The sequence below is a fragment of the Galleria mellonella genome, unplaced genomic scaffold (genome assembly GCF_026898425.1).
Source record: "Galleria mellonella isolate WM207_F2 unplaced genomic scaffold, CSIRO_AGI_GalMel_v1 utg33, whole genome shotgun sequence".
In the NCBI taxonomy this organism is placed as follows: domain Eukaryota; kingdom Metazoa; phylum Arthropoda; class Insecta; order Lepidoptera; family Pyralidae; genus Galleria; species Galleria mellonella.
The window spans coordinates 11,934,562-11,945,148 of NW_026442079.1; positions in this window are offsets into that span (position 1 = coordinate 11,934,562).

The following is a 10,587-nucleotide window of genomic DNA, read 5'->3' on the forward strand; positions in this document are numbered from 1 at the left end:
CCTGATGATTTTTAGCGAGAACTGCGTGGAGGTTGACTTGATAATCCCTATGGTTGATTGGGAGAAAATGGTTTGAACATTAAGTCCTCCAAACACATATATATATATACTTAAATAAATAAATACATACATACATATATACCATACATAAATATAATCATCGTCGGTCCGTCATGCGGTGTCACTGTCATCAGTGAACTTTGAACACGTTCCGCTGCATCAGCGGTGTGTATTGCCGCCCGTACATGTATACCAATAATTGGGGTTACGCTTGCTCAGCAATCGTCGTGTGGTATGATCATGACAAGTTACACTTCACACGTAATATATATTCCATCGAACAATACCGCTAGTGAGTACGTCTCGTTTAAGTTATTTCCAAAAACTTGCTTTCGCGTTTTTGTGTGCATATTTCGTAATTTATTCGCCAATTTCTATTGCCTATAATTAGAACTTGCTTTCGTAATGACTTATATTAATCTTGTCACTATTAATGTCTGTTTCTTTTTATGCAAAATAGTTGTACTGTTGCAGTGTACTTGTAGAGACTATTCCACGTTTAAATTCAAATATTTTTTTTTTAAATCCAACGTTCTAGAATAAGTTTCATCGTTTATTCTTTCTCCACATATTATTAAAGCAATAAATAATTTATTACCAGTGGAAAATGGACTGACGAAGAAATAGTGCGTTGTGTTACGTCTATGTGCGCATCGGTTCGCAGTTGATTATAATAAGCTCAGTTAGCAAATTAAAAAAACACTGGGTAAGTACATGTCTAATATTATATATACACACATACATACACAAAAACATATTCTTCATACATTCGTCTATAAAATAGAAATACTCAGAATAATTATCTCACAACAACTGTATTGATGTAATGATGTTGATAATCAATAATGTAATGTAAGACCCCAGAGAGATCCTGGAGATCTGTAGTACAAGTTTCGACCTAGTTCAGTTTGGATGAAAACCTATTTTTTTTTAATGGGTGATAATGATATGGTAACCCCGCCTGCGCTATCGGTATACACAGCCGGGGCACCAGTGGGAGATGATAGATGAGGATGAAAGCATCTGCTTTCATCCTCATCTATCATCCTCATCCTCCTTTTAGTTAGCCTATCTTGATGAATTCAACTAGAATTAACCACGATGGTTTCCAGGCGGAACCACGTGGAGGTCGACCTGACAGGGTATATTGCTAGTAATGGGGTCATTTGGCCCTAATATTTCTTTTATCCCCAACCTAAATGGTTATATATTGTACAGCATTCTATGTCAGTGGTAAAATAAAAGTTTATTATTATTATTATTATATTGTTTACTAGTTTTTTTATCGGCTGCAATTTACGCATGTATTTTGGAAGTATGTAGTGAAAGAATAAAATAGTCCAATTCTAACTGGATAGTCAATATAAAAAATTAAGCCAGATGTTTTAAGACATTTAATTTAGACCGCATTTCAATTCGGTATTAAAGTTTTTGATACTCAAACAATCATAGTTAAACAAACAAATCACAGTCAAATTATTATTATGGCTTCCTTTGCTCTCACGTATATACTTGGCGTGAATTTACTGGTTACAGAGGAATAACACCTGAGTCCTCAGGAATGGCAACGCATGCGGGGTATCATGGGCGAAACAGTATACTCTGTTATGTCCATGGTACTGATCATATCTATAGGTGATGGTTACCACTTTCCATCAGGTGGGTCGTCAGCTTGTTTGCCATTCTAAGTTGAAAAAAAAATTTAATTATATTACTTCGGTTATCTGACAAAAGTTTAAGGGCATATAAGTAAACACTTTCACTGATAATAATCATTTAAATTATTAGCTTGTAAGATTATTTATGGTGATTATTTATGGCGGTTACATTTGTTTCGATGGCAACAAACAAAGTAAATAAATATAAATATATTTGTTAGTATCATTGCGTTCAAGCAAGCAATTCTAACTACAGTTTAAAAGTGAAAATGTTCACAAAAGTATTTCCAAATTTTAATTATAATATGTCTTTTTTTATGCAACTTAGAATGGCAAACAAGCTGACGGCCCACCTGATGTAAAGTGGTAACCGTCGCCTATAAACATGAACAGTACCATGGACATAACAGAGTATACTCTTTCGCCCATGATACCCCCCATGCGTTGCTATTCCTGAGGACTCAGGTGTTATTCCTCTGTACCCTGTAAAGTCACTGGCATATCCCACCCTTCAAACCGAAACACAGCAATGCAAACACAACTGCTTCACGGTTGAAACACGAATGGGACAGAGGTACCCAGCAATCGACTTTTGTACAAAGTCTCGCTCTGGTTGTATTGTGACAACTCTCTAGGGGGTATATTATGTGAAGTCTCTTATTGATAATAATGAAAGTTACATCTGTTTATGCTATTTTTTATCTATAGATGCACAAGATCACAGCATTCAATCAGGAGATGATTTTCAAGACTGAAGGATATCGTGGGACGTCGGAGAATACACTGTATATATGTTAGTGTACTTTTCGGTATCCCTGATATTCTTCATGTCTTTACGCAACAGTCATCACTTTCCGTCAGGTGAGCAGTCAGCTTTTATTTCTGGCTGTATAAAAAATAGCTAGTATATTTACAAATTTATTAACATGTATTTGCATTAGATGTACTATAAGATAATTGTCTCATTACTTTTCCACAGTTTGTATTGAACTTGTACACTGCATTTCGAAAGATTTCACAAGTTTGTTTTCCTAGAGAGACGATGTCATTATTTATGGCGGTTACATTAGTTTCGATGGCAACAAACAAAGAAAATAAATATAAATATCTTTGCTAGTATCATTGCATTCAAGCAAGCAATTCTAACTATGATTTAAAACTAAAAAAAATTGTCCAAATTTTTATTGTAATATTTCTGTAATCTGGCAACTCTCTAGGAGCCGATATGTGAAGACTTTTAGTGATAATAATGAATGTTACATTTTGTTTATGTTAAATATTTCTATATAATCTGTAGAAGCGTAGCACCTCAGCATTGAACCAGACAACAAGATCAAAGCTTGTAAGATATCATGGATGTCGGGAAATATACTGTATGTGCATATGTAAGTCTACTTCTCGATATCCCTGGAATCCTTCATGTCTTTACGCAACAGTCACCACTCTTCGTCAGGTGAACAGTCAGCTTTTATTTCGTGTTGTATAAAAAATAGTACATTTACAAATTTCTTATTATGTATTTGTACAAAAGTTGATTGCTTGGGTACCTCTGTCCCATTCGTGTTTCAACCGTGAAGCAGTTGTGTTTGCATGGCTGTGTTTTGGTTTGAAGGGTGGGATATGGCGTGAATTTATTGGGTACAGAGGAATAACACCTGAGTCCTCAGAAATGGCAACGCATGGGGGGTATCATGGGCGCAACAGTATACTCTGTTATGTCCATGATACTGCTCAAGTCTATAGGCGACGGTTACCACTTTCCATCAGGTAGGCCGTTAGCTTGTTTGTCATTCTAAGTTGTATAAAAAAAAAGTATAAAATAATTGTCTCATTATTTTTCCACAGCTTGTCTTTAACTGGCATACTGTATATTGAAATACTTCTCAAGTTTGTTTACCTAGAGAGACGATTTTATTATATATAGCGGTTGCAGTTGTTTCGATTACAACAAACAAAGGAAAGAAATATAAATATATTTCCTAGTATCATTGTATTCAAGCAAGCAATTCTAAATATAATTTAAAAGTAAAATTTTTCACAAAAGTACTTTCAAATTTTAATCATAATATTTCTGTAATCTAACAACTCTCTAGGAGGTAATATGTGAAGACATTCACTGATAATAATGAACATTACATTTTGTTAATATTAAATATTTATATATAGATGCACAAGATCACAGCATTCAACCAGAAGATAATTTTCAAGACTAAAGGATATCGTGAGATGTCGGAGAATACACTGTATATATATAAGTGTACTTTTCGATATCTCTGATATTCTTCATGACTTTACGCAACAATCATCACTTTTCGTCAGGTGAGCAGTCAGCTTTTATTTCTGGCTGTATAAAAAATAGCTAGTATATTTACAAATTTATTAACATGTATTTGCATTAGATGTACTATAAAATAATTGTCTCATTACTTTTCCACAGCTTGTATTGAACTTGTACACTATACTTCGAAAGGCTTCTTAAGTTTGTTTACCTAGAGAGACGATTTTATTATTTATGGCAGTTACATGTGTTTCGATTGCAACAAATATAGAAAACAAAAGTTTATTTTTTAGTATCATTGTGTTCAAGCAAGAAATTCAAACTATACCTTTAAACTAACAATTTTTATAATAATAATCCCAATTATAATTATAATATTTCTGTAATCTGGACAACTCTCTAGGGGGTAATAATAAAAATAAAATCAATAAAAGACTTCACAGTCTTTTATTGATAATAATGAACGTAAAATTTTGTTTATATTAAATTTTTATCTATAGATACACAAGATCACAGTAGTCAACCAGGCTACAATTTTAAAGACTGAAGGATATCGTGAGATGTCGGAGAATACACTGTATATATGTAAGTGTATTTTTCGATATTTCTGATATTCTTCATGCCTTTACGCAACATTCATCACTTTTCGTCAGGTAAGCAGTCAGCTTTTATTTCTGATTGTATAAAGAATAGTTAGTATAGTTAAAAATTTACTTACATGTATTTGCATTAGATATAATAATAAAATAATTGTTTCATTATTTTTCCACAGTTTGTATTGAACTTGTAGACTGCACCTAATTTTTAATTACCTAAAGAGACGAGTTTGTTATTTACAGCGATTAAAGTTGTTTCGATTACAACAAAAAAAGAAAATAAATATAAATATCTATGCTAGTATCATTGTTTCCAAGCAAAAAAAAACTTGAACTGTAATTTAAAAGTAAAAATTTTCACAAAAGTAGGTACTCCCAAATTTTAAATATAATATTTTTGTAATCTGACAACTCTCTAGGAGATAATAATTGAAGCCTCTTACTGATAATAATGAACATAATATTTTGTTAATATTAAATATTTATTTATAAATACACAAAACCTCAGCAGTCAACCAAGCAACAACTTCAAAGATTGAAGGATATCATGGGATGTCGGAGAATACACTGTGTATATGTAAGTGAACTTGTCGATATCTCTGATACTCTTCATGTCTTTAGACGACAGTCATCATTCTTCGTCAGGTGAGCAGTTAGCTTTTATTTCTGGCTGTATAAAAAATAGCTAGTATATTTACAAATTTATTATTATTTATTTGCATTAGATGTACTATAAAATAATTGTCTCATTACTTTTCCACAGCTTGTATTAAATTTGTACACTGCACTTCGAAAGGCTTTAAAAGTTTGTTTACCTATAGAGACGGTTTTATTATTTATGGCAGTTACACTTGTTTAGATTGCAACAAACAAAGAAAAAAAAAGTATATTTTCTAGTATCATTGAGTTCAAGCAAGAAATTCAAACTATAGTTTTAAACAAACAAATTTCATAATAATAATCCCAAATTATAATTATAATATTTCTGTAATGTGATAACTCTCTAGGAGACGATGTTACATTTTGTTTGTGTTAAGTATTTGTCTGTAAATGCATAGCACCTCAGCATTGAACCAGACAACAAGATCAAAGCTTGTAGGATATCATGGATGTCGGGAAATATACTGTATGTGCATATGTAAGTCTACTTCTCGATATCCCTGGAATCCCTCATGTCTTTACGCAACAGTCATCACTTTTCGTCAGGTGAGCAGTCAGCTTTTATTTCGGGTTGTATAAAAAATAGTATAGTTACAAATTTATTGACATGAATTTGCATTAGATGTACTATAAAATAATTATCTCATTACTTTTTCACAGCTTATCTTTAACTAGTATACTGTACATTGAAAGACTTCTCAAATTTGTTTCCTAGCTAGAGAGACGATTTAATTATTTATAGCGGTTACAGTTGTTTCGATTATAACAAACAAAGGAATGAAATATAAATATATTTCCTAGTATCATTGCATTTAAGCAAGAAATTCAAAGTATAATTTAAAAGTAAAAATTTTCACAAAATACTTCCAAATTTTAATTATAATATTTCTGTAATCTAACAACTCTCTAGGAGGTAATATGTGAAGACATTCACTGATAATAATGAACGTTACCTTTTGTTAATAATATTTTTTTATCTATAGATACACAAGATCACAGCATTCAACCAGGAGATAATTTTCAAGACTGAAGAATATCGTGAGATGTCGGAGAATACACTGTATATATGTAAGTGTACTTTTCAATATCTCTGATATTCTTCATGTCTTTACGCAACAGTCATCACTCTTCGTCAGGTGAGCAGTCAGCTTTTATTTCTGGTTGTCTAAAAAAATAGCTAGTATATTTACAAATTTATTAACATGTATTTGCATTTGATGTACTATAAAATAATTGTCTCATTACTTGTCCACAGCTTGTATTGAACACTAGACTTCGAAGGACTTCACAGGTTTATTTACCTAAAGAGATGACTTTATTTATGGCGGTTACCTTTGTTTCGATTGCAACAAACAAAGTAATATAAATATATTTGACAGTATCATTGTATTCAAGCAAGCAATTGTAACTATAATTTGAAAGTAAACAATTTCACAATAGTACTTCTAAATTTTAATTATAATACTTCTGTAGTCTGATAACTCTCTAGGGGGTAATAAGTGAATACTTCTACTGATAATAATTAACGTTACATTTTGTTTATATTTAATTTTTATTTATAGATGCATAACACCTCAGCATTCAACCAGGCAACAAAATCAACACTTGAAGGATATCATGGATGTCAGGGAATAAACTGTATGTATACATATATGTAAGTGTACTTCTCGATATTCCTGAAATCCTTCGTGTCTTTACTCAACAGTCATCACTTTTCGTCAGGTGAGCAGTCAGCTTTTAATTCTGGTTGTATAACAAATAGTACAGTTACAATTTTTTTTTTATTATAATATCTTTGTAACTTGACAGAACTCTAGGGGAAACGAATCTATTAACGATAATAGTGATATATTTTTTTTAATATTAAATATATATATATATATATATATATATATATATATATAAATTAATTAAATATATATATATTTAAATGCATAACACCTTAGCAGTGAAGAACGCCATAGGTTCCAGGGCAGTATGGACGGCGATGTGTATACTATACATGTATACATATGTATTTTTCGATATACCTGGTTACCTTTATGTCTTTAGACTACAGTTATCATTTTCCAGCAGGCGAGTAATCAACTTTAATTGCATTTTTTGTTGTATAAAAAAATGGTTGATCAAGTTACAAATTTATTAATATGTATATGTATTTAATGTACTGTAAAATAATTGTTATATTACTATTCTATATTTTGTATCGAACGTGTACGTCAGAACTTGAAAGTTTTCACAATATTTCTTTACCTAGAGAGAAAATTTGTAATAGACAAAAAAGTATCTTTACTAAATATTTTGCTTTCAAGCAAACAATCCATATTATAGTTTAAAGTAAAAAGTTTTTGAAAATGCGCCTTATATTAATTATGTTATTTCGATATTCTGACAGTGCTCTAGGGTGAATTGAGTGAAATCTTTCACTGATAATAGTGAGCATTATATTTTGTTGATATTAAACAAATATGTATGGATGCATGACACTTTGGCGCTCAAGATTGGCAAGTCATACGGGGTACCATGGACATCGTAGATACACTGTGTATACGTATGTAAGTGTATCTCGCGTTGCGCATGGTATTCTTTATGTCTAGACGACAGTTAGCACTTTCCATTATGTAAGCGGCCTGCTGATATTTCCGGTGGTATGATTTTATTTAATTTTGACTTAAAAGTATCTGCTTGCGCCTTCAGTTCTCACTGCATATCACATAAAAGGTCTAGCTTGAAAATAAACAATTATCACATCATCTTAATATAGAAAATTTCAGCATTTCGATGTTTATCTACTCTTATCTCCTAAACAGCCGAGTTTTTTTAAACAAAATTTGTAAATATGCATTGTTTGTTCCAACTTGAGAGATAGAATATTTCTTTTTTCGATAAGAAGGAATTAAATCGGTAGGTGATGATAGGGGTGAAAAGTAGACCGCTTCTAGATGTCGCGTTCAAATCAAACATACCTACATCTGTTCTCAGTTAGGCCTTCAGGAACAGAACAATGAAAATCTCATTCAATTTGGTACAGTAGTTCTTGCATGATACCTAAACAAAGATTCAAACAGACTGCTAGATGGAAAAAATATCAAAAAATTATTGTTTTGGCTTTTATTGTTCCTGTTAAAATCCCTTTCGTCTTGTTTTAAATATGTTGTTTATATAAAGTACTATTAATATTTGCTTTTATCTGCTTTAAGTCGTTTTCGACTTCTAGTTTTTAAAGATCTCCAAAAGGAACAAATCCTCATTTCATTAATATTTTTTGTGTCAAATTTATATATTTACAATTTAATTTGTTTACAAAACATAATATCATTTTTTCATGTCTACATTGATCATGTCTACATCTACAGGCGATAGTTGTTTTCCATTAGACAGACCGTTTGCTATTCCCAAAGGCACAGAACATGTAAATAACGTCACCACAGCAATGTATGTTGTGTACGTATTTACGAAATGAAATTGAATTATATAAATCAGTTGTGTGGTATATCCATAACAAACTACTTGTTTTACAAATCGATGGAACTATATGTCCAGTGATATTTATTTTAAACTTGTACAGCGGTCCGTAAACACAATAGAGGTAACAAACGAGTAACAGCAACATTTCGTTTATAGCTCTTCTTGCATATGCTGAATGCCTCAGAGAATGAAGTGGATGTACAGCGGGCCTCAGCGAAGATGTCAAGCTAGAGTTCGAAGCAGACAACGAGGAAGTGTCTGAGGACTACAGTACATGATTTTTTTAAGGTATGACTGAATTTTTAACATTTACTTCACCTAAATCTGCCCATCTGAATGCCATTACTTTCCTTTGAAATATAGTATTGAATTTAGAGAGAAAAAATATTAATATCACTTAGGTATCAAGTGTATGATATTGTTGATTTTCATTTCACCATCTGTTTTATTCGTATTATATCAATAAGTATTTATAGTTGTTATTTGTAACGTAGGTATATACTATATTAATTAGTATACCAACCTAAAACTCGGATATATCTTCATAAAACTAAAAGACACTGTTTAATTAGCGCCATCTTTTAAGTACATCCCAAATTAAGTATACGAGAGGGCGATACTCTGAATATCAAAATTCATTTTATAGATGTCACTTTGGAGGTTTATAAAGACAATAAGAACGCCATCTAGTGTACTATATTTGTCCATAGCAGTCTTAGTTATTAGAAATTCGGGTAATTTTGCCCCTAATGACGATTGAATGAGAATCGACATAAATTATCAAATTTAAATTATCTTTTTTCAAATAGACTTGTTTACAAGCACTTTTAAATCGTAATTTTTTTTTAATCAACTATTTAAAATTTTAGTTATATAAAAAAAGCTGTTTTGACGCCGTAGAAACGGCTGCTCGCGTAATCCTGGAATGTGAAGCTGTAGTCCCTCAACGTTCATAAGTCCTCGGAACCGTGAGGTCGCACCGTAGGGCCTATAAAGATCTCAAGAACTTTCTGTGTTTCTGGACGGAGCTGGGCTGGCTGTACTAGCCACGAATAACATCCATAGCGGCCCAAATGAGAGACTTAGAGCGGAGAAAAAATTAAATTTACATTATATTACTGGTAGCATTTTTATCGTAACGTTTTGTTTGATGATATCATTTTTTGTTACTGCATGCATGAAATAGCTACGTCTGATAGGTGTTCTATTCTTTTTCGTGTTTCCCTTGTTTTAGTGCTAAATCTATGCAGTGTAGAGGTGTCTGCGTTTTTCCTAGTAATTTTGTTGTTTTATTTTAAAGACCTATCCGAGATAATGTAGATATTGTTTTGTTTTTAACTGGATACCTTACGCCATAAATTTCATGTTTAATTGGATTTTAAAATAATTTTAATTCGTCGTAAATTCTTTATAAGATGTCTGAAAACGTTATTTAGTTCTTTTAATCAATTAACAACGTTTTAAATAATTAAATTATTAGATAAGATCCGGAAATGATCAAAAAGTGACGTTCATTCAAGAGTTCCAGGCATTACCATGTACCTAGGTAGTATCTCACTTCGCGTTTGTAATTTTGAAATATAAAATTTTAATTAATATGGATGTATAAAATGGATTTATATAATTTTTGTTTTTTTTTTGTGTTTAAATTTTAGAGTCTAATCTACTTTGTTTATCCATAGGTACAGCCATGAGCGAAACATCTGCCGTAAGTTACCAACATAGAATTCTGCCAGTCTCTTTTCTACTATTAATAATAGTGTTATATACACAAAAAATGTGAAATTATTTATTTATTTTTTTATTTTGTTTAAAGATATTATTTATATTTCATGTTCACCATAGTTAGAAGAACTGTATTGTTTTT